A 25,988-nucleotide genomic window follows, 5' to 3' on the forward strand; every position below is an offset into this window, starting at 1 on the left:
GCCATTCTCATTTGAAGAACAAAGGCTGCTGACCACCCAGACAGAAAGGAGACAGCAAGAAGAAGCACTGAGTGATTCGCATGGTTTCTTTATGGAAATGACCTTTTTTGTTGTTACAACCTCCACAGCCCAAAAGGTAAGCATTGGTTTAATTACTGTTGTGAATAAAATGGAATAACGAAACAGTGAGGCAGTGGCACATGTATTTGCTTTTGTTGTAACAGTGGGAGTCTGCTCCAAAGGAACCTGAAGGAGCCAACCAGCAGCAGCTCCCTCCTGACTTGTACAGGATTTTCAAGACAGTCAGCAGCACTGTGCTTTACAGCCCCACACAGGACGAGGATCACAGTGTCAGAGTTGGAAAGGGTTGCACTACACCCAGAGGGAGCTGGAGACCCAGAGAAATGAAGTGATTTGGCCAAGATCACACAGCAGGTCTGTAAGTTGAACGGGAAAAAACAGGCCTTCTGGTTCTTTTCTATGCCTCTTCCTCTCAGGGGTTAAGGCTTTCTCTCCTAGACACACAAGCCTTTTTCAGGAGAGTTTGCTGGGCCACCATTACACTGTCATCCATGCTGTAAGCAGTGCAAGTCCCTAGAGTCTCCCACTTCAACTTCTCTTTGCAAAGCTTGGAGTTTGGCCAGACAGTGGCACCCAAGATACCAGCTCCTAGTAACAGGTCATTCTTCCCCCAGTCAAAAGGGGTGGATGGATTAATTCCTTTCCTCAGGACCAGAAGGATGCACTCTGGCCCTTGTGAGAGGCTCCCAATTTTAAAGGAGTTAATCATCCTCTGTGCACAGTCCCTTTGCCAGCAGAGCTCTTCTAAGTTAATGAAGTAAACACTAGCTGCTCCTTTCCTTCTTCTGCATTCTATTTTTACTGCCTTTCTTCAAAAATTTTAGAACGGCACTGGAACTGAAAACATTATCCTATGTTAAGCACTTCTAGAGTCTGGGAAATGACTTTTTCTTTTCTTTTTCATAATGCTTGGAGAAACGTGAAAGAAAATCAATTGTCCAATCACCCTGAATTATAAGAGTAGAAATATGATTAAAATTTGCTACTCCCAAGATAAAGCAAGAAAGATGCAAATGGCTTAAATCCATTTATCCATCACACTATCTTGAAATAAAGTTTTTCACAACTATGATTAGTGGAGGTGTTTAATAGTTAAGGGTCCTAGATGTGAGGTGTACACAGTTTTATCAGCTCAAATTCACTAATTTTTTTAACCTCTTCGAGTAGTAAACATGTGGGTGTGTACATCTTTTTCCTCCCAATTTTATTGAGATCTAATTGACACACAGCACTGTTTAAATTTAAGATGTATAACAATAATTTCAAGTGGTAAACATTATTGTCCTTAATTATCTCACATCCTTTGGAGATATTTAATTTCCAGAATTATCATAGTCTTGTTCTTCTATTACAAGGACAGTAATATTTCCTGGCAATAATTTTCCTAAGATGAATACATACAAAACTATGATTTGTAGAAAGGCATCTGACGGCATTTCTCAGTAGAGACTGACATTTATGCAAGAGAAAACAGCCGTAATGATGTTTAAGTAAACAATGATGTAAAAACAATGGCATGAGGAGATAGTTTTGAATCATTTCTACAGTATGGAATTTACTCAGAGGACTGTCCATAATTTAATCAAACCACTTAAATGCTAAAAGTTGTTTTATCATTCAGTCATAGTTCCTTTAAAAAATTCTTCCCAAATTGACTAAAGGAGGTTTAATTTTAAATGTATGCTTTTCTGCATTTTTTATTATTTCTGCAATGCATACATGTGACTTTTGTAAAGAGGATAAAGCAACAACATTAAATAATATTCATCCCATATTAAAAAGACCATCCCAAATCAGAGGATTGTTGCATAATGGGAGGATGCACCTTTGATATTAGTGTCCAGCAAAAGCCATTTGGGGCCAGATACCAGAAAAGCAGGGAGGGCAAACATTATAAACAGTAGGAAGAGCTTGTGAGTTGGAAGTACTGTTGATCGGGCTGCCCATAAATAGAAATGTTTATTCTTTGAATAATAACAATGGTTTGCAATTCACGCACCAAAATATACACTGAAATGGCACTGCTCTGAATTGTTTCTCACTAGAAGCTGGACTTATACTGGCCCCCAATGTGGACATTAAATTAAAGGAAGTCTATCTGGAGTTAGGTGTCCAGTTTGTAACTATGAAATCCACTGAGTTAACTGTCCTAATTAGGTTTATAGTTCATGGCCTTGACCTCATTAGCAGGCAATGACCATAAATGCTTACCAGCAAGCAAGAATATTGGTAACCTAAGCTGCAACGGTTAACAAAAGAAAGGGCTGACCTCGCCCTGAGAGGGCAGGCGTCTCCCAGACAGTCAATGGACCAGGAATGGCAATGTCCATCCTCCAAGTTATAAGCAAATGAATGACTAAAAGCAACTCTCTGAATAAACAAAGAGAGGCATTTCTTCTGCATTTCATGCTGCTTATCTGGGCTTGGCAAGCTGTTCATTGATGAGAAAGCTTTTCTCTAACGACAAAGTTTTGGGGAGGCCCCATTCTTCTCATGGCCATCTTGATAGCCCTTGACACGCTCAGGCATAAACACCGTGCTTTCACCGTCTTCCCTGCTGTCAGACATACCTTGTCTTTTCTTGGAAGGTAATTGAATTTGGCTTCATGGTGCTACTTGAGGAAAGAAAACTGGGAATGGAAATGATTAAAAAAGATTTTTTCTATTGTATTCAGACAAGAGTGCCTTTTCCACTCTTCAGTCATTTTAATTGCCATGCCTTTGATTCCTTCAGTTTGGAGCTGAGCTTCTCAGCACTTTTCCCACAGGAACCCACATGCACATATGCTGGCCCTGGGTCAGGGGCAAGATAGGCTGCAGGTTGTTTGCGTTTTTCTGCTTCTTGCCTGTCTGGAAACATGGTGGAATGTGATGAGTGCAAGTGATCTTAGCATAAAGACAATCTTATATCCTCTTTAATTAATGTGAAGAGTACCTCATTTGAAAACTTAGGATCTTTTTTTACTCATGACAAATTGCCTGTGGCAAACTCCACCTGACTGGGACAGTATGTCACAACACTGCACTTGGGAATCAGAGCTGTAATCTAGTCCCATTTTTAAGATGAAATGAGGGGTAGAATCTATAGGATTTTATCACATATGGTCCTGAGACCCAGCAAACACAATATTTCATACTCAGAGCAAAAGTTTCCTCATAAGTTGGTGTTTAATCTGTTGGAGAGAAAATGAACCCCTTCAAATATGATGCAAACTAAGAGAAATACAATCTGCAGAAATACTGAAACAATCCAGGTTTTGATGATACAGATTAATATGGAAAAATGCATTAATCAGGCATTTACTCTTTTTATGACAGTTTCCTCTTCTTTAAAATGGAGAGAATAATAATACTTAGCTCATAAGGCTGTTAATACCTATAAAGCACTATAAATTCTGCCTGCTATGTAATGATCTCTCCGTAAAGGTTAATTCCATTATAGTTACTATTATTACATGGAGACAGCCATTAGTGTGTTTAAATTAAGAATAAACTCCCCCACTGGAGTATGCTAATTTTATGAGCACTAAATTTACCCCATGACATTATAAGGAGAGGGAGATGGGTTTATGGCCATCGTTTCAGACAGTTCAAATCATTGGTGAGCCAGAATAGAGGTATAGATAAACAGAAAATTCACTTTTATAAAGGGTTGATTTACAGTGGAATTATAAATTGGTACAACCTTTCTAAAAGGTGTTAAAACATTAACATGTGACTACCCATGTCCCAGCAATTCCTTAACTGTGAATTTATCATATGGAAATAATCAGAGATGTGTGAAAAAATACATGTGTAAGATTCCTCCTCAAATTTATTTATAACACTGAAAAACTGGAGGAACATTAATACCCAACAACAAGCTACTAGTTAAGCAAAATCTGTACATTTATGTGATGGAATGCTGCAATAGATCTTTAAAATTATTTTATAAAAGACTATATATTGACACAGACAAATGGTTCCAATATGTAGTCCAGTGAAATTAATAGGTCACAAAACAGTATATTATAAAAATGGTATTCATATATGACTGTAACAGTTGGACTGAGGTGTACCAATGCAAATATTTCTTCTAAATGAAGCTTGCTAATGCTCTTAAAACTTCTTTGAATTTTCCATTCTTCCCAGAGCATGAATCTTATTTTTTGTCTACACTTGTTTAAGGCTTAGTCCAGTCTGCTGACTTTTGTAGTCCAATCTGGTTATTAAAGTTTTAGGCTCTTTCTGTTGATAATGGGTGAATACTGTATGATACTTGATAAATGATAGTTTTTATAGGGGAGCAGAATTAGCCACCCTAAAATGTTCCACTTTGACATGTGGATTATTTTGAGCTTAAAACAATCAAGCCCCAAAAGACTCAGGAAGAAATTTTGACATCTTCCCTTCCTCCCCACCCCCAACTCGACCTTCCCCGACTACCTCAAAGAATTTAGATAAAAGGACCTGCTCCAGAAAGGAAGCTATCTCCTGAATCATTATGGTATAATATGAACAAGGTCTGGCGAATGGGGAGGATCCTAGAAAGGCCTGTTTGATCCAAGTCCTCTCTATGTCGCATTGCTTCTGGATGGCCCAGGGAACATTTATTTACCAGACATTTACTCTTTCCATTCTTCCTGTGACTTATCTTCCTTCCCTTTGAAGCCTCAGACCCCTACACTTTTTCCTTAGTCTCAAATGACATATGTACCTAATTTTGCCTGTCTGTCTTTGGAATCTCTCATGTTTATATGGATTCTCCATATGTACAACATTATACCTGATTGTCTCCTGTTAATCTGTCTCATGTCAATTTAATTCTTATAACATCCAGAAGAACCTAGAAGGGTAGAGGAAAATATTTTCTATCCAACAGCTGGAATAGTTGTCAGGATAAACTTTGCTGGCTGAACATTGTTCAGTTCGAGTCTACTGTGGCTCAGAGATCCTAGGACATGTGACAAAAGCCAGCAGAAGGTAATATTTCTTACCACATTAGTCCTCTGGGTCTCTGTCTGCAGGCTCTTGTGGAAACAAAGGTGGTGACAGCCCTTTTTCTTTCTTTTTCTGAATTTAGATTAGCAGGAGAAAATATCTGTAGAATTCACATGCTTGGGCTTAGCATCTCTGGTAAATTTGGTAGAGTACTCTTAGTTTTACTAATCCATTTCCTCCCAGAGATGGTCACTATTTTTGTTTTTGTTTTTTGTCTTTGTCTGTTGTGTGGCAGAGTGCAGGCAGTGGCCCTATAAAGGCTACTGTTAAAGCTGGCCTCACAGACTGTTCACAGCTCTCACCAGGCCAGCATCTGTTTGGACAAGGTGCACACAAGGTAAAGGGTGTTGCTAAGGGACATCTTGGAAGCCAAAGATACAAACTGGTGGGCATAAGTGGGACACGTAAGAACTGTTGGGGGCAGTCACCACCTAGCCCAGAGACTTTCCTGTTAGGGTAAGTTGATTTGGGAATGGACTAGATTGACCTAGATTGTCTGCCAACCTTAAAAAAATTTCCATCCAATGGGGAACTTAATAAAAAAAACCACACAATCCCCAAGTCAGAAGCACACCCTTTTCAGGTATTAGTTGGGCTCCAAGAGACACAAGGTTTAGCTAAAGCTGTTAATAATGTGCATATAAGAAAAACTGTAAGATTTCCTTGTCATCTTTTTCTGTCTTAGGAGCTTGACTCTATGAACAGTGAGAACATACTTTCATCTCCACCAACTGGAAAATACATGCATTGGTGCACATCTGGTGGTAAACTGGATAAGCTGTGAATCTGATCATCAGCTTTCTCTTTGTGCAACTGTGCCAGTTTTTGAAAGAATTTGTCATAAGGGGTCCAGGTCCATAAAATGCCTTTGTCATCTCAACCTTCCTTGTGACTAATTTGGCTGGATAGAAATGTGAGTTGTACCCCATTTTGCCACTAGATCTTTCTTAGGCTAAATTTGGGAATTTATTTTCTAGATTTTGTGAGGGCTGCATATTTTGCCTATCTGTTTTGGGGATGCCATGTCCACTGTTAAACCATAAAAAGACTTATTTGTTTGCTATTGAGATTAATAAGATCCTATGTGTCAATGGCCAGATGATGGATCCTTTAAACTGACTATAATTGAAAGGAAAAAATTCTTTTTAGAGGGCTCTGATTTCTCTTACTGATATAGTGGCTAGCCTCAGGGATTTCCTTAATAAGATGAAAGAACAGAAATTAGAACAAAAATCAAAGTCCACCAAGGGCCCTTCTTATTTGCCTTCAGGCAGTTGTAGCTATAGAAGATCAGGACATTGGAAGTACAATTGTCCTGAACTTAAGAAGTAGACAAAATCGAGAGCAATGGTTCTTATCTTACAAATCTTTGAAAAACTAAAATATTGCAACTCTAGAGGCAATCCAAAGTCCAGCTATTCCTTTTTAACAATCCTAAAACTTCCCCTATTTATCTGGAAAAGCTTGTAAATTATTGGCTTTAGAAAGCCTACATCCTTCTTGGAGGAACTTGCATTCTTTTCTGTAACCTTGAGGTGGAAATATTAAAAGCAGAAACCTCAGAAAGGTAACTCTTATCAGAAATAGAATGAAAAGAGGAAGATCATTTAAAATTTAGACAAATGAAAAATCATGTGTCTTCTCCACAAAAATTAGTAGAAAAACTAGCCCTCTGAGCAGGTAACCTTAATTTATTCCATCTTCCATAACTGTAGTTTTGATCCAACTATTCTTTTATTAACTAGTGAGTTTTGCATTCTCATGCTGTGGCTCCTGAAGGAAGGGGGTTCTCCACATGGGGCAAGTTCATTATGAATCTGTTGAGACCAAAGGAAGACAAGAGAAAGGATAAGTTGGGGATTAAAGGTTTTTTTCTCACAGCTCAGTCTCTCTCCCTCAGCAGCACTTTTCTATGAACCATAGCTGCTCTGCCCTCTCCCACTGGGCCCTGATTTCAAGCTCTCTTTCTCCAGCTGCAGTGCGCACTCTGCTTCCCCTCACCCCTTCCTCCAGGAGGCACTTTGTGGGTGAGTCCCTGGAGACTGGTGGAGGCTTGACCAGTTACATACCAGGAATGGAGTGGAGGAGAGAATGGCTGCTGCTCTCCCTCACCCACAATGAGCAACTGGGCAAGGGACTGGTGACTCTGCCAGGATAAACATCACATTGATGTGCAAACAGGCCCTCATATGCATATCACGATCAAGGCCAGACGGGAATTCTGGTTGAAAACTTCCATTTACCCCACACATACCCATCTAATGGCTAAAGGTTTTAAAACTATAAGGCCTCTGTTTATGTGAGTCTATTGAGGTTTTGTGACATTATTATCTCCAGTTAGTATTGTTAAAATTAGTTAATAAAACAGCTCTATTTAATTGGCTTAAATTAAGTATTTATAAATTATTTCTGTCTCAGAAATATAATAGAAGGTAACTCAAATGTTTTTCAAGTTCACAGTTCTAGGATAATTTTTGATAGATAGAAGCTTTGTTAATTTAATTAATACAGACATTTTAGGGTTATTAACAATGAACATAATGCAGACATTTAACTTTTTACTCTACCTGAGTTTATTAACCGAATAAGTTCATGGTATCTCTGTTGCAAAGTTTGTTAGCAAAATTAGATAGAGTGATGGTTTATTTTGTCTGTTAGTTTTCATAGGTAATCCTAAGTAATCTAAACATCATTGTTGGGAGCAAATGATTTAGACAGATGTATGTGAGATGATAGTTTTTAGATGAACATTTTAGCAGAAATTATGTTTATGGTATGTATACTTAAAAATAAGCTCTGAAGTGTTTTTGGTAACCTGAAACTTTAGGGTTTTGCTAAGTTGAATGAAATTCATTGAATGTCTAGATCATTTCCAAATAAGATAGAATAATGAAACATTAATTATTGAATGTAGTTTATCTATTTTTGACTTTCTTATTACAGAGAAACTAAAGAAAAATTTGGGTCTCTTAGTAAACATGTTTCGTGCTTTATTTAAAGATTGTACTAAGAAGAACATATTTCAGAAACTGCTAAATGCATTATAAATTTGCCATTTTAAAGAATGCTGGTGTAACAGACAGCTAACTATTGTAACTTACTTTTCACTAGAAATTAGGTTCCTAAAGGTTAATAGTTCTAACTAGTATATGTGGTTAAAGCTACCTGAAATAATGAGGAAAAGAGCTCCACATGTAATGAAAGTAGAATGTGTATTTTCAAAAAAAGGAAGGTATGATGAATGGGAATGCATTTTTGTCAATTAGGGAGATATTAAACTAATGAGGCTTAATTGGTTTGTTAAACTACATAGAAAACATTGTCAAATAGGTGATACTAAACTTTGGATTATATTTTTGTAGGTGTATGTTATTAATATTAGTGTCCCAGAAATTGTATGAAATTCCTAAAGATCTGATATGTCCTAATATGAAGTTAACACTAATAATTCTAGTTACTATCTTAAAATGTGTGTCACAAAAATAACCAAATTTCCTTGACAATTGCATTATAATGAATTCTCATCAGATCTTTAACCAAAGCCATTTTAAAATCTTTTCATTTACATTGTTTTACTTAGATGCTTTATAAAAGCTTCCCAGAAAGTATTTCATCTCCAGAGAAAGTCCTGGAAAAGAATCTGATAAGAACTCTAGGATACAAGTTTCTGCTAATTTCAGATCATACCACTAAACTGGGTAAGAATTTACAGAGCCCTAATGAAGAAACTTATAGCCTCATAAAACTTCTAACAAGAGATCAAGGTCAACAAGAATTAATTACCTGAGACTAAATAAAATGAAGAGCATGATTATAAATTTTAAGACCTTTTGTTAAAATATTGCTGATTTTGTAAAAATGTTTTGTCTCCCAGAAAAAGGAAACTTTTTCTTTTAAGCAAACTGTGACATACAACAGTTTGATAAGTTTTACCTTTGCAAGCCTAACTGAAACATTTATCTTTTTCTCCCTACTTGACCCCTCCAGAATTCAGAAATTTTTGGTGACTCTTCTTACTTTTATGGCACTATATCTATTTGCACAACTTTAATAAAAATCTGTTCTTATAACAGGTCACAAATGTAAATATTGATTATATAACCAAGGCTTTGACTGGAATATATTTGAAAGAGAATAGACTCAGATATGACAAGGCAGCTTTAGGGAACTCAGGTTGACTTTATGGAGCCAATAAACCCCTTGGAAATATTAGCCTGGTACCTTACTCCCAGAAGCTCACCAGGTGAATAAAGAAGGTCATTTACTGGCAGGAGCAGGAACCTCCAAATATTTTGGGGACCTCAAGAAGAGAGGAATTAATTCCAAATCTACAGGTATTGTGGTCAAAGTCTGATGTCAAGCATTTGGCTTCGACTTTGAGTCTCAAGAGACTGTTAAAAGTTCAATCTAGAGATTCCTTATGAAAAGTTCCAAAAGAACATTTAAAAGAGCCTGTATGATCCTTGTTGCACTTATGGAAATACTCAGGCCAAGTTTATTGAAAACAGATTTATTTTTAAACAAATTAGTCTTTATTTGTCTTTCTTTGGCAGAAATGAGGGTGACTACACAGAGGAAAAAGTATGTTTCAATAGCAAGCCTTTGTGGATATTAGATTCTAATACAGTTCATTATAAACTGCACTAAATCTTGAATTCTAGTTTCCTCCAATGTCTGGCTACAACTCTCCAAACTAACATTTTCAGTTTTTCTCCCATCCTTCTGACTTGGAATCATTGAGAACTAAAACTGCCCTTTTTCCTAAAGCCCTGCAAACTAAATATGAATGAGTTGATAAAAATTTTAGAGAAATAACCACAACAGCTCATACATGGATAATCTGCATGCTGGGTGGTGTGTGGCCACTCACAAAGATCACCGGAGACACTCAGACTATTAACCAGGAACATCTATCGGATCACCTCTGCCTTCGGTCCATTTAAAGATGCTTTGAGCTAGACATCTAAAAATCTGCTTGCCTGGCTGCCTTCAGACCTCAGAAACTGGGTTTATAATTTGCTCCAATCATTAACCATCGTTTTGCTTGTATTTCCATAGAAACACCTTATTAAACACCTAATTGTTCATATAATACAGCCCTAACTTTGGGAGCACACCTGCATTACTGATTCCTGAAATTAGTTTAGCTGAACCGACCTACTGTCACGGCTAAACACTGATTCAGTCAGATGAGACAATCTACCAGTTCAACTTGTGGATTATGAAACTCTTAGAGGTGTTTCAAAAGAGATACTGTAGCAGAGCAATATTTACCACCACAAGATGTGCCACTTTGACATGTGAATTATTTTGAGCTAAAAACAATCAAGACCCAAAAGACTCAGTAAAAGGAAAAGAAGGGATGTGAACTCAACAATCCAAGCAGGTTTATTGCTAAACCTTAGAGGGACCCCTCTGTTCTGGCAAGCAGAACAAAGGCATCTCTTACAGGCTAAGAGGCTTTTTATGGCAGGGTTTTTTGGCGGGTTTTTGAGGGGATGGGTCAGGGAAAAGGTGGGCCTGTGGCTTACTGACGTGTCCCCTGGAAAATGCTTGTAGCCCAAGTAAAATGAAACCTAGGTCTCTCTGAGGTGGTGGGTGGGCCTATTCAAAATGACAGTTCTCCTGCCTGGTCTCTATCACTCAGGAAGAAATTTTGACACCTTTCTCCTACTAACTACCTCAAAGATTTTAGATAAAGGACCTGCTTCAGAAAGGAAATTATCACCTAAATCATTATAGTAGAGTATGAATGAGGTCTGGAAGGAGCCTAGCAAAGCCTGTTTGATCCAAGTCCTCTCCGTGTTCCATTGTTTCTAGATAGCCCAGAAAGCATTTGTTTACCAGACATGTACTCTTTCCATTCTTCCTGTGAATTGTCTCCCTTCCCTTTGAAGCCTCAGATACCTATCTTTTCTTCTTAGTCCAGAATGACATATGTACCTCATTTTACCTGACTGTCTTTGGAATCTCATGTTTATGTGGATTCCCCATATGTACATCATTAAATCTGATTATCTCCTGTTAATGTGTCTCACATCTATTTAATTCCTAGAAGAAGCTGAAAGAGTAGAGGGAAATGTTTCCTCCCCAACCTTTGTATGGCTGTTATTCTTCCCAGGACACTGTATAGCTACATTTTCTAAGAGTAAAGCTGTCACAGGATCAAATGAGATGAGACAACCCACAGGCATTCAGAAAAAATCATCTCACCTCCAAGCACTGTCACCCGTTAAATGTTGATGGCTTGCTTGGACCTGGAGAAGGTTAAAGAGGGCCTTGGTGCGACCTCCCTTCCCTATCTCCCTCTGCCCAGGGAGTCGGCGCCTTCTGTGAAAAATCACAGACATCTTGGAAGAAATGCAGACTCCCACGTAATTTGGACTCAGACCACAGGGAATTCTCCTGTATGTGACACCCTAGCAGGGCCCTGCCTCTAGTCAAAAAATCCACTTTCTCTGGTGCCTGAGAAATGGACAATTTAGGAATGAAGTTAGAGTTTTACTTGGTTTCTCTTTCGGCTCCCTTCGCAGCTGATGAGCTTTTGGTTTAATCCTAAAGGCACCCAAATAGGTCCACATCTTATTCTTCTTCCTCTGAAAGATCAAGAAAGAACCAAAGGTCATGTGCTCTATGCTCAGCAGGAGGCCAGCCAGGGAACGGGGTAGCATGAACATAAGCTGCAGGGCTGACTGGCCAGCCAGGCTGGCATTAGGTAGGGGGGGAAGTGACGGCCCACACTGTGTGATGGGGGAAGGGACACTTGGCTTGGGGACAGGCTATCAGTTTCCTAGGGCTGCCATAACAAGGTACCACATACTGGGTGGCTTAAAGCAACAGGCCCTTACTGTCTCATAGTTTTTGATTCTAGAAGTCTAATATCAAGCTGTTGGCTGGATGGATCTCCCTCTGAAACACTGTGGAGGAGAATCTTTCCTTGCTTTTCTAGCTTCTGGCCTTTGTCATTAGTCCTAAGCATTCTGTGGCTTAGAGATGCATGACTGCATTCCCTGTCCCTGTTGTCACATGGCATTCTCCCTGTGTGCCTGCACATCGCCCTCCCTCTGTGAGGATCTCTGCGTTTCTTCTCCTCTTTATTATAAGGACCAGTCACACTGGATCAGGGCTCACCCTACTCCATTCTGACCTCATCTTAACCTGATAACACCTACAGGAGCCAATTCCCAAACAGGGTCACATTCACAGGTTCGTGGTGGGGGTTTAGGACTTCATCTTATTTTGGGAGAACACAACTTACCCCGTAACAGGTGGGGGGAGGCAGCAGACCAACTGTGTCAAGTCCTTCTGCCCATTTACTCCTTCACACGGTGAGGCCTTACTGCTTCGTACTTGCACCTGCAGCCAGTTTTTTCCCAGTGTACCAACCAGACTGCAGTGTTGCCTCCTCCCCACACCTGTTGGCAAGTTGGGGCAGCTGATCTGCAGGCCTGACCTGGGTTCTCCATCCCCCCAGGACCAGCAGGTTGCTGACTGATCCCCTCAGTCAGAACTCCATCGCCTAAGTAGACCCTGACTATTTCTTGCTGATGTGGAAAGGCAAACACGGCTTGTCTTGTCATACCTTTTAACAGAGTAAGCAATGGTGTAAGTGATAGATCTAAGCAGAATTAAGCCTTGTTTTGGCACCACTCCAGCGAGGGGGGGCGCTGCAGCTTGTGTTCTCTGCACACACACTCGGGAAGCCAGGATTTTTGTCGTAAACAACTATTGGTGGGGGCATCAGTCAGGAGAAAGGTGGTCAACCCAGCTCAAATACATCTCCTTTGTAATATCTGAAGATGCTCTTTTCCCTGAAAACAATAGAAAAGAAAACTGAGGGTTATTGAACCCGAACAATGAAATGAATTATCCATAATTCACTAAGTACTCAGCAAGCTATAAATAATGCAGAGTTATATCCTGGGTATACCTCTGATTCTTCCTGTTAGAGAGGTTCTGGCCTTCCAAATAACTGAAGGAGACCTAGGTTCCTCTTCTTCAGCCTCTTTTCAATATTTCCTTTTTTTTCTTATTAATACCATATTTATTTGTCTTCCCTCTGTGAAACCCTGAGCCAACCACTTTCCCCAGGCTGCCTGGAAAGGTATAGGAAAAGGAACACACAGAGTGGAGACATGGAAGACCTATGGGAGCTGGAGACGGCTCCTTCCCATGGCGAAGAGGATGAGGAAGGCCACCATCAGGCAAAAGAGCCCCATGGCCTCCGAGAGGGCAAAGCCCAGAATGGCGGAGAAGAGCTGTTGCTTCAGAATGCTTGGGACTAATGACAAAGGCCAGAAGCTACACCACCAAAATCTTTGTTGGGAATTTGAAAATTACTATTTCTCCTGGGAATGCAAAATCTACTCAGTCCCTTCATTACCTCTTCATAGGACATCCTTCCTTCTCTACTTTGCTCAAGACCAGTGACTCATTGCTTGAACATGCTTCTCTATATTTCTCCTAAAAAAGAACCACTAACTTAAGAAATATTGGACAAAGGAAGTGACACAAAAAGGGAATACCACTTCCCCTCACAGGCAGGCTTGGGCTAGGGACAAAGATGTATGCCCATCAGGGAAGGAGACTTCCAGGGAGGAAAGGAAGAAGTATATATACGCAGCTTCATAGTTCTATTTTTGTGTCTAGAAGTCTGGGATATGGTTCTGTTTTTCACAATTGATCAATTAATATATGGAGTATGAGTTGAATAAGCAGAGGTGTGAAACCTTGCACTGCCTTTGCCACTGAACTGGTAGTGGGATTTCTCCAACTGAAAGTGTACTAACATCACGTGACAGCTACAAGACCCCGGTCACATTTAATCATCTATTCTTAGTCACAAATGATTTATCTATCAAATGGGCATAAAAATAGTACCTATCTCAAAGTGTTGTTGTAAAATTGAATGAATCCATGTAATGAAATCAGATTATTGCCTGGAACATAGTAAAAACTCAGTAAGCATTAGCTTTAAGAAAAAGTGTTTAGCCAAAATTATCTTCAGGGTCTGACTTAATTGTAGTTTTGTTTGAGGTCTAATTTTACATTGTCTTCGGATCCTTTCCTAAATGCTGTACTTACCCATATTATCCAACGTTCCACCAAAATTCATACTGAATAAGTCAGATCCTTATTAAAAAGATGAGTCAAATTTCAGAGAATGTGCCTGTATTTGTTCACAGTTCAGGATTTTCAAGTCTTTTTCTTTTTTATCCAAGTGTGTTTTCCTGTCTGCAGCTATTTCTGTTTCTATGTGCTACTGCACAGATTTGGGCAAATATTGTGTCTTCAGAAGGAGGGTCTTTTCTCAGGTTCTTCAAAATGTCTGCTTGTAGCTTCTTAGGATTGTCTTTTCCCGCTTTCCCTGCTTTGGTAGACCGGTTTGTGGATTCTCCTAGATTTTGTTGAGAAGAGAAAAACTTCCAGGATAAATGCAACCTAAAAGTCCTCTCCCCCGCTTAGATGTCACTTACTCTGTGTGCTTCCATATTGTACATGACTTTTATCAATATCTTCTTCCTCTCTTTCTTTTCCCACTTTACCCCATGGCCCTATCCATCTCTCAGCAATTTCCATCTAAGAAAAATGTCATAGACAACAGTGCCCAAACCGTTACTGTTATAAGAGTTCATGTCCCCTTGCTGTGCTTCATATAGTGTAATCTGATGTGTACATGAGGCTCTATATGTCTTGAAACCTCACAGTGTTGGCTTCTTCCAAAGTCTAAAATTTCCATGATTCAAACCCTTCCTCTGGCATAAGATATTTTCTCCCCATGACTCCTGTAAAAATGCAAATATCTTTATAAGAAAGGTGGCTCACTGGCAGTAGCCCATGGTTCTTCAGATTCCCACTTGGCACAGTATGGCAGCAGGGTCCTAAGGGCACAAAACCAGTCTGTGAAGGAAGGAGGGGCATGATGCAATAGGGAGAAAAACCCTTCCACCCACCAGGCTCCATCCAGCCAAGGGGTGGGCTGCAGAGGGGCTGGTCATGGCTTGTCCCACAGTATGGGATGCTGGCAGATTTGGCCATCCAGTGGGAGCAAGAGGGGTGGATTCCCAAAGTATAAATTGGGAAACACCAAAGATGCCCCCAATTTGTTGGCAGAGGGCCCTCCATGAGAAATACTGTTTAGTTTTGGTTTTAGTTTCTAAAAGGCAAGCTTTATGTTTCAGGGATTTTCTATTTTTTACCACCAGGAAGAACATGTTTTCATTGAGCAACATCATGCCACAGATGACACTATCCAGGAAGTTAATGTTAATGCACAGGCATTTCCTCGAGACAGACGTACTTCACTTCCTTCACTCGTTTATAGAACCTCTGAGACGGGCACAGTCCCGGACCCCAGGGTCTCCTTTCTTACTGGAGTGTAATTCTGTAATTCTGTTCTCTTTCCAATTCTTTCCTCCCTGTTGGTGCTCTTCCTCTCTGGGGCTCTTCTCCCTGCCACACAGAGCACCCCTAGAAAGTTGGTTCTCTCTATCCTTCCTGATAAGACTGTTTAACCTGAAATTTTATTATTGTGCACTTTTTATTCTACTTTTATTAGAATAAAGCCAGTGACAAAAGAGCAAGTTTATAGGGCTAAAGTGAAACACACATAGGACAGAATAATTAAACGAATACAGCACAATCCCCTTTAAGTCCTCTATAGGGTTTTACAGATGTCTGTTTATGGTCATTTGAGAGTGTGTGTTTTTCCTTCTTCTCTTTTCTTTTCTTTTTAAAAGAGGCAGCTGGGTAGAGTGGGAAAACCATGAACTTTGGACCCAGACAGACATGAATTTGAACCGACTCTGCCTCTTGCTTGAAGTGTGGCTGGATAAGTTTTGTAAGCTCTCCGTCCATTCAGCGTGGGTAGAAATCAGTACATTGCAGAATTGTAAGGACTGGAAGACTTAGTAAGTTAATGTATGTCAAATAATTAGCAAAGCGCCTGGCACTCAGCAAAATCCATGTATTCTTAATATTATTGATAAAAATAATAAAATATAAGAAAGAAAACTAAAGACAAAAAAAAAGGAAAAGAAGCCAGACAGTGAAATATTATTCAGGGTTAAAAAGAATTAGTTTATCAAGCCATGAAAAGACTTGAATGACAGGGAGGAAACTTAAAAGCAAGTTATTAAGTAAAAGAGACCAGCATGAAAAGGCTATATTCCATATGATTCCAACAGTATGGCATTCTGGAAAAAGCAAAACTGTGAAGAAGTCAAAAGATCAGTGGTTGCTAGGGTGGTGGTTGAGGGGGGTGCAGAGACACAGATGAATAGGAAAAGCACCAAAGATTTTTAGAGCAGTGAAAATACTCTGTATGATACCAGAATGATGGTATTGGGGAGGAAAATTTTTCCTCTGCCCTTCAAGGTTCTTTGGCTGATCTAAGAATTAAATTGACATAAAACAGATTAATAGGAGAAAATCAAATTTAATTATGTACAAATGGGGAATGGGGGCCAGGGGGCTCCATAAGAACATGAGGCCCACAGGCAGTCAGGCAACTGAAGCTTATATGCCACTCTGAGCTAAGGAGAAGGAGTAGACGTCTGGGACTTCAAAGGGAAGGAAGATAAATCACAGGGAGATGAAAAAGAGTCAAGGTTTTTGTAAACAAATATTTTCTAAGCCATATTCAGAAACAAGGGGACACAGAGAGGAATTTTAACAAACAGACTTTGCCAGATCCCTCCCTGTCTGCCACCCCTAGTTCAGATTATACTGTAGTTGTATATGGTGATAGCTCCACTGTAGTTGTATATGGTGATAGTGGGTCATCTGTCTAAATTCTTTTAGTCAGTTAGGGGAAAAGTCAAAGGTGTTTCCTGAGTCTTCTGTTTCTTAAAAATTACCAATCTAAAATAATCCATAAGCCAGAGACTTTGAAATAGCAAGTTTTGCTCCCCTACAGTAGATACAGTTCATTATAATTTTGTCCAAACCCATAGAATGTACAACACCAAGTGTGAGCCCTAAGACAAACTATAGACTTTGGGTGACAATGATGTGTTGATGTTAAGTTCATCAATTGGAACAAAGTACCACTCTGGTGGGGGATGTGGGGATGTTGATAGTAGGGAAGGCCGTGCATGAGCAGTGGTAGGAGGTATGTGGGAACTTCCGTAGCTTCCTCTCGATTTTACTATGAACCTAAAATTGCTCTAAAAAATTAAGCCAGTAAAGGCACAGACAAGAAACATTGAGCAAGGAGAAATAAAGTTGTATTCTTACCCACTTTGAGTTAAAGCCCTGACTTTCAGGACTCTGGCTATCTAGCAGTGGAAGAAAGATGAGTGCCACCAAGGGCAGCGAAGATCCAGATTGGAGGAAAACGACAGGCGGCGCCGAGAGCTCATGCTTGTGGGAAGCCACAGGGAGTGGCATTCGGTGATACTGAAAGTGGGAGATTCCATTATCCTAAGAGAATACAAACAACGAAGTGGAGAAGTATTCATTATTTGAAGTCACTTAACCAATAACATTTATCTTTTTTGTCTGATTATGAAAGTAATACACTGACAAGTTAGAATATTCAGGAAAGCACAGACTAAAATGAAAATAATCTGTAACAGAGAAAGGATCATTCATCATTTAGGGTAAGTCCCTGCAGTCTTTTAAATATATATATATATATATTTTTTTTTTTTCTTCTACAGAATTGGGCTTATTTTACCAAGTAGCATATACCTGCCTTTTCACTTAATCACATAATGAGAGCATTGTCCTATGGTATTAAATATTCTTCTAGTGTATCTTTTAAAAAAATGTATTGTTAAAATTTTCAAACATATGAAAATGTAGAGAGACTACAATAATGAACCTCTATGCACCCAACACCCAGATTCAGAAATTAGCAACTCATGACCAGTCTTTTTTCATCCATACACTGTCCACTTCTCTCACCCAGCCCTCTGGATTCTCCTGAGGTAAATTCCATATACCATGGAATTTCATGTATAAATATTTCAATATGTATGTATCCATAGAAGATATGGGATTCTTTTAGAAATATAATTACAATAATATCATCATACCTACATAGTTAGTTATTATTCCATAATATTATCAAATTGCTTCAGTGTTAACTTTTTTCTGGTTATCATATTATATTTTAACTATTTGATTCAGGATTCTATTTGGGGTACATGAGAGATTAGGCAAAAACTCTGAGTTTATATCGGAAGTATTGATGTGAACTCGCAATGTATTTTTATCTAAACCCATTTGGATATTTTATCTAAAATTTTTTAAAACTCTGTACACTGAAAAGGCCTAGAAACAATGACTAACCCAGTAACAAAGATCATGTCTAGTGCCAAGATTATAGAATCTAAATACATTTTCCACTAAAAGAAATGCATTTCTTGGAGAAACGTCAGATTCCAGGTCTGGTAAAGAAAAATAAGCAGACTTACTTCAGAAATCAAAGGAAGTGTGCAAAAACGTGAAGGTCATAGTCAAAGACTCAGATTTTGATAGGTGCCCGTTGGTCAATGATGTGATCATTTAATAAAGATAACATCAATAAGGGTAACTTCTACAGATTGAAATGTCAGATATGCGTTAATACATGAGTTCACAGTGATAAATCTCCAACTTCAAAGCACTCTTGGGTCACTTTGAAAGACAGTAGGAAAAAAACTTTATTTTGATAGTAAGCAATTAAAGAGAAGCATCAAATATACATATTGCCTTTCCTTTACAAATTGTACCCTAAATAAGTAGTTAATGAGAAACTTGCATAAGCTTCTCTTTCTATAATACTCATCTCAAAAAGATAGAAAGATGGTAGGATCAGAACAGCACCATTTTGTACCCTTTATGATTCAGTGACTCTAACATCACCAAAGAACAAACAAAAACAAACCACATAACACCCATGTCTTCGTGATTATTTGTGACCTCTCCAGGCTTGCTGAGATTCCTGGCATGTCCCAGTGATGTCAAAACTGGCCATGAGACTGCCTTTGAATAATGAAATGTAAGCAACTGACATGTCACTTCCAAACAGAAGCAGATGCATCTTCATGGCTTGGCTCTGCCCTTCTTGAGCTTCTGCCCTCACCATGGAAATGGCCAGCACCAGATGCCACTGCCTCCTCGCCCTGAGTGACAGGATGAGAAAATATAGAGTGAGGACTCACGTGCAGCCCCGAGCCTGGAGGCAGGAAGAGCTGGCCTGCAACCACTCAGAGGAAGAAATTGTATCTGAGATCTGGCGAGTTTGCTAGTGGAGTCATTTCACCAAAAATATCAAACCTGACTGTTTCCTGTGGGTTCCATACTCAGCAATGACAGGAAATACAAGGGACAGAACATGTTAAATGACATCATGGGGGTTCATGCAGCTAAGTCCAGACTGAGAGAAGCCCTATGAGACAAACACACATTACTTTGCATAAAAAAAAATACAAGTAATAAAAAAGGAGACAGAGAAGGAAACTATAATTGAAAAGTGACTTAAAAGACATCCAACCAATTGCATTTAATTTAATTCAATCAATATCTTTTTAACGGACACCCTGAACTACATCCAAGAGTGGCCAAGAGGTGACTGTGCAGGCAGGGGCTGGAGAGCATGAACTGAATTTGATCGTAGGCTGGGTGTTTGCACCCATGCCTCCTTAGTCCCTTGTGCTGGGATGGAGTTGAGAATGTAAAGAGAAAGGGGGGTGAGCCAGAGAATTTATTTGTACAGTTGACCCTGGAGCAACGTGGTGGTTAGGGGCACTGATCCCCAACACAGTTGAAAATTCTTGCATAACTTCTGACCCCCACAGACTTAATTAATAGCCTACTTTTGACAGGAAGCCTTACTGATAACATAAACAGTTGATTAACACACAGTTTGAATGTTATATGTATTATATACTGTATTCTTAAAGTAAGCTAGAAAAAAGAAAAGGGTTTTTTTCTAACTGCTGCAAATCTCCAAAAAATTTTCCAATATACTGAAAAAAATTTGCATGTAAGTGAACATATGTAGGTCAACTGTGATGTTCAAGGGCAACTGTACTCTTATTCCAGTCCTAGAACTGTTAATGGGTTTGCCAGACTGGTCTAAAGAGTCTTCAAGACTACCTTCCACAGGCAGTGAGAACCAACCAGAGAAGAGATTTGAGCATGTACGAGTCATGATGGGAAGCAGCTTAGGAACGTTGCTTTAGCAGCCCTAAAAGACGATGGATTGATCTGGGAGGGAAGGGAGGCAAGCGGCTCAGCTCAGAGGTTCTTGCAATAATATGAACAAAAAGTGATGAAGCAGCCAGGGATGGATAAAGAAACACAGGAAAATTCAAAGACCATTCCATTTTACGGTGACAGAATCTCCACTTCCGAAAAATTACAGCATTGATCAAACATTTCCAGGTCATGAAATGATTATGCTAGTTATATACAAGAACTAATTTAAAAATTTTGGATTTTATACCTGCACATGGCTTCAAAGGGAAGGTGGGGCAGAAGTGCAAATGTTGCACCCGAAGAGAGGACCCCTGTGATGGCTGCAATGGCGCGTGCTCCCACAGACGGAGGGATGTGCATGCTGGCGACAGAGAGCTAACCGTGAAATTGCAGTGATGGAGAAAAAGAAATTTTCAGCAAAGGAAACGGAAGGCAGATGGGGGTACTGTGAACTAAAGAGCTATTCTTCTGTTATAACTCTGAAATATGTGTGCTTAAAGACTGAATAGAAAGTAATTGATTTGAAATAGAAAAGCATTAAAGCTTGGAAATATGGAAACATGAGAAATGACCCTGAATTAAATGTGTTTGAGATGATTTTTAGGGCTTTGTTTGCTCCGTATAAGTTCCCTTAACAAAACATTTTAATAAGACACTTTGAAAAATAGAACTGGACTTTTGCAAGTATTTCTACTGATTCAAGGTAAACTGTATGGCTAAAAACTATGAAAATTGTTCCAGAATTCCAAAAGGCAGCTCTTGCTTCAGTGTGGGTGCTGAATTTTGTTCCACAGATACAGAAATACAGTCACCACCAGAGCTCCCTACCTGATGCTGCGAGGGGGGACGTGACCCAAGGCAGCGCTCTGGAGCAGACAGCAGCTAGAAGAGGTTGTGGACCAGCCCTGCTGTATCTGGGTACAGGTGTGCCAGCTGAGGGCAGATCTGAGTGGGGCACAGACAGCATCCACTCTACCACCTGGTCCCCTCCCACCCAGAGACACATCATACAACAAAGAACGTGCTTTCATCAAAATCAAAATTGAAAGACAGTGAGGTAGCTCACTGTAGAAAGAAGAATCCCATTGATGGAGTAGCATACCTGGGTAAAGGTTTCTTTCCCACCAAAGCTGTGAGATTCGGGGCAAGCTCCTCAACCCCTCCTAGCTTGTTTCTTCTGTTGGCAAGGAAGAATTTTTTTCCTCTACCCTTCAAGGTTCTTCTAAAAATGAAATTGACATGAGATGGATTAACAAGAGAAAAAAAGCAACATTTTGTTATGCAAGTACCGAAGCCCAATAATGAAACTGAGACCCAAAGACATGACAAAGGCAAGCAGTTTTATACATTTTAGACAAAGAGACAAATTGGAAAGAAATTCACAGGACAAAGAAAACTTACATTTGGGGGCTTCAGTTAGGAAGGAATTCTCTACACCATTTGAGTAGATTGGTGAAAATGTAACATTTGCTTATTGCAGCCTTCTTAGCTATAAATTCCCTGACTCCGGTGATAAGGATGCCTTTTTACCTCCAGGTGCTGGAATGGTACCTTCCAAATGGTAGATTTATTTCCTGATTTCAGGCAGGGACAGAGGAGGATCAGAGTATCCCTTCTGCTTTTACTGTTTCTCCAGTTGCTTTAATTCAAAGTAATCAATATGTCAAAATGGTATGTGTTGGGGTGGCCTTCCCTGGGCCCCCACACTTCCTTCATAAGATCAGAAAAATAAAAATAACTATTTTGAGTCATAGTAGGAAATATGATATATATATATATATATTCATATATGATAAACCAGTGAATTATATTCATTTTCTTACATTAATAGAAAAAGGTGTGGAATACTATCCACTAGGTTAACAGCAAGCTATTCACACGTGAGAGGCATGGTGAGTAGTTATAGAAAGAAATATAATAGCATGGCAGACAGACAGACTTGGACCCAGACTGTTTTTGGAACCTCTCTGTGCCTCAATTTCCTTATCTGTAGAACAGGTGTAACTAAAAACCTCCCTCAGAAGTTGCTTTGAGAATTAAATGAGCTAACATATAAAATAATTTATAACAGTGCCTAGCATGAAGGACAATAAAGCATTTATTGTGTTTTATTTTGCTTATTCCTGTTTTATAACTGTTCTACAATGATCACTTGTTGATTTCACAATTAAAAAGTGTATAAAACCTAAAAAAATTCTTTGTAACATGAACTGTTAACAACTGGAAGATGTTTTAATGAATTTCTATTCTAAATGGAAATAAAATAATTTAAACAGTTAAAGAATACATTGAACAGAACACATGACTGTAAGCTTTTTATAGCTCCATTCAAACCAAAAATCTAGAGGTTCTGAGGGTTGAGGTTGATATATTTGCATGAGTTTTTGCTGCTGTTACCTCTATCCTGTCTTTTGCACAGCTGTGAGCACCTGAAGTCCAGTGTTGTGCACTGTTTTGTTCTCAGCTCTGTAGATGCGCTGCCAGTTTTGCAGCTGTCTGCAGTGGGGGTGACCTCACTTAGCTGTCCATGCTGGACAGGGCACTATTTTTAAGAGTATAAAAAGGTAACAGTTACTGCCTCACTTGCCATGGACATATGAACACAAAATGATTGAATCAGGAGCAAATCCTGACAGAGTCTCAGCCCTGTGGCCCATGAAGCCCCCCGAGACCACACACCTCTGGCTCAGCCTTCTGGTGTCATGGCCACCTGCAGACCCAGCAGGTCCCACAAACTGGGTGCCTGTTGCATAAGGCGTGGGTGCAGCTGCTGTTTTATCAAGACTATTCAGGTGGCTGAGAAAGGCCCATACGGGAGAAATTTATGATTCGAATTGTTCAATTCCCTAGGAAATTTCCTTTTACTCCTCAGGAGGAATGAGGACATGGCAGTGCAACCGCCCCACTACCCCCTGCCCCACACATGCTGTAGGTCAAATTATCATCAAGGAGCCAGTAGGGTACCTCTTAAAATGGGCTGCTGCAATCACCCTTTCAATTCAGCCACTACACTTTGCGGGTAATTGCAAGCCAGGGGCAAGCCACAAATACCGTTAAATATAGACATTATCGTTCCTGACGCCCACAAGCACCATCATAAGAATGAACTACCAATATACTCAGATTCACTGATCACACGGGCTATATATTTCACAAGAACTTTTAGAGTCCAGACTAACAGAGGAATTCTCCAGGCTGTAAGATTTTTTGGGAGACTAGATGAATCCAGAGAGAGAAAGTTAACTGAAGTAAAACAAAAATGGTGATGGATTTATTTTAAATTTAGAGAGCAGAAAGATTTTTCTTTTTTGGTTGAGCTCTTTTCCTCCAAGTTTTCTTTCTATCTTTTCCCAATGAGTCTATTAGCATGCCTCTCCAGACCTAATTGGAAAATGGAAATAAATAAATCATGGCCCTCACCCAAGCATTCTGAGGGAATTTATAGCTGAAATGTGTACATATTGATCAAAACAGGCATCTTGCCATTGTTGATGAGGTCCCTGGCAGACAGAGCTCAGAAAACTGAGCAACATTATAATACCACAAATTGTAGAATAACTAAACATTTCAGTGCATGTCACAATAAAGCAATACAGTTTCTATCAGAGGAAATTATTCCTGATAGTGCCACAGACTGCTTTGGAGTTTTAGGCAAGAAAATATGAGATGCTAGGGATCTCACTTTGTTTCCATATTTTAAAAATCTTCAACAAGATTTTATTTGAAAGATCATTTAAAACAACACAGCCTGAGTTGTAAGAGGAATGTTTTGTTAAGAAATACAGATTTTGAGACAGAAAATCAAAGTGTTTCTCTTGATAAAGAAGCCTAAATCGCAGAGCCTCCAGGAAAATGTGCCATTTAACATATTTTATAAATGCTCAGCAAGAGCAAATACAAAAGAAAAAAATGCCTTCAGGGATATAAAGACATTAGACATGTTTAGGTAGTTCAATAGTATACTTAAGGGAACAATTGACTCTCTATGAGACATATGTGACATTGGAGTTTCAGGACAGGTAACTCAAGAGGAAATGCCACTAAGAAAAAGGAGAGAACAATTACTCATAAAATTATAGGCTCTGACATGCGCTGTCCAAATAAAGAATATTCAGTGTCTTTTGTATGCACAGTACATATATGTAAATTATGGAGAGGGAGGAACTTGCATTACAAAGTATCCCGAAGACACGGGACCAATGTATTAAAAAAGTCAAATGGAAAAATATGCTCTGGTTATCATTTGAATGAGAATTAGAAACAAAATGGAAATATTCTTCAGCCTCTGCACAGAATCATGTTGTGTGCACCTTTGGAAAACTGCTTCAATTTTGGACATTAAGAAATGCAGTGAAGCAACTGAGCAGGGGAACCTGCTGGGAGGACAGAAAGTCTAATCCACACATAAGGAGGGACATACGTCTTGAGCATTAGACTAAGATGAAATGTATACTCATTCAATGAATTTCCCAGAAGAATTGAAAGGGTCCATGATCTCTATCCTTCCTTTCTTGTGCAAACTTCTTAATAATGTATGTATTTTACATTTCCAATTTTGAGTCACTCTTCAGACACTACGTACCTGAAATCTATGCTCCAGAGACTAATTCTTCCTAAAAGAATTAACAATATCCTAATTCCTACTCCAATATAGAATATTTTCTTCCCATTTACTTGCTCTTTCTCCCTTGCCCATTCCCTTGAAAGTCTCTCCCTCCGCGGCCCCGATGGTGACCTCCTCCCTCGTTTTCCTCTGCCTCTCTGAGTGTTTCTAAAGCCACTCCACTGACTCCTCCCCCTCTACTTGCCCCTTCAATTAAGTTATCCTTGCGTCTTCTCAGGTCACATGGCTACCTATGATCTAAACCGTACCAAGACTTCAAATTACAACCTATTATCTAATTATTTCCAAAATTCTCCCCTCTCATGCTCTCCCCCTTGAATTACAGATCCATATTTTCAGATGTCCACTGAACATTCCCATTCACTGTGCCTTACGAGCACAAAGACAATATACCCAAAATAAAATTCAGGGTTCTCCCTGCACCCCTAACCGGTACCTCCTCAGTCTCTGTCCCAGTGAATGCAAACACTACCAGGGCCCTACTTGGCACACACTGGGTCTTGGGTGAATTACAAAAGGCACACTTCCCTAGGCTAGTTAACCCTACACCAGCTTGGAGATCAGTACTCAGGGAAGACTTTTGTCCCCACACTCTCTCGGCTGGGTATCTTCATGAAGGGCACAGGCTACACAACAGTTCGCTGTAGGTAATCCTGCTATCTCCTTATCAGTCAAATTTGGAATCTCAGAGTCCTCATCTCTATAACTACTTAGGCATCAAATTCTGTCCAATTTATCTCAGAAATATCATGCCCCAGGAGCCTGCCACTAAATGAGAATGTTTTTGCCTAATGTACTTTCTCTAATTGATACAGTATACATTAGCAAGCCTTAATTTCTTTCTTATGAAAGAATAATCATAAAGGTTTAAATAGAACAGTAGGATATAGTTCTATAATTCAATATGGTTTTAACAATAGAAGTTAAAAGTTTTTGTCTTTCTCTGTTGGGGCTGCTATAACAAAACACCATAGACTGGGTGGCCTAAATAACAAGCATTCATTTTTTACAGCTCTGGAAGCTGGAAGTCTGTCATCAGGATGTCAGCACTGTCAAGTTCTCAGTGAGGACTGTCTTCCAGGTTGCCGACTGCCAATTGCTCATTGTATCCTCA

At 39.4% G+C, this 25,988-nt stretch overlaps 1 long non-coding RNA gene across 4 annotated transcripts; it reads right to left on the bottom strand.

Moving 5' to 3' along the window:
- LOC108404548 (uncharacterized) lies at positions 1-21,956 on the bottom strand. 4 transcript variants are annotated; one of them, XR_012129219.1, is made up of 8 exons: positions 21,652-21,956; positions 21,353-21,472; positions 18,483-19,172; positions 17,299-17,484; positions 14,146-14,458; positions 12,644-12,872; positions 11,567-11,657; positions 6,564-6,878 (listed from the first exon to the last, which is right to left on the bottom strand). It is a non-coding gene; the product is annotated as an uncharacterized lncRNA (long non-coding RNA). The 4 variants fall into 4 exon arrangements; XR_012129218.1 differs by having other exon boundaries at positions 18,483-21,195; XR_012129217.1 differs by lacking the exon at positions 6,564-6,878 and adding an exon at positions 1-2,931 and having other exon boundaries at positions 18,483-21,472.
- Between the last annotated feature and the right edge of the window lie 4,032 nt (positions 21,957-25,988).

This window comes from Manis javanica, chromosome 3 (genome assembly GCF_040802235.1).
Source record: "Manis javanica isolate MJ-LG chromosome 3, MJ_LKY, whole genome shotgun sequence".
In the NCBI taxonomy this organism is placed as follows: domain Eukaryota; kingdom Metazoa; phylum Chordata; class Mammalia; order Pholidota; family Manidae; genus Manis; species Manis javanica.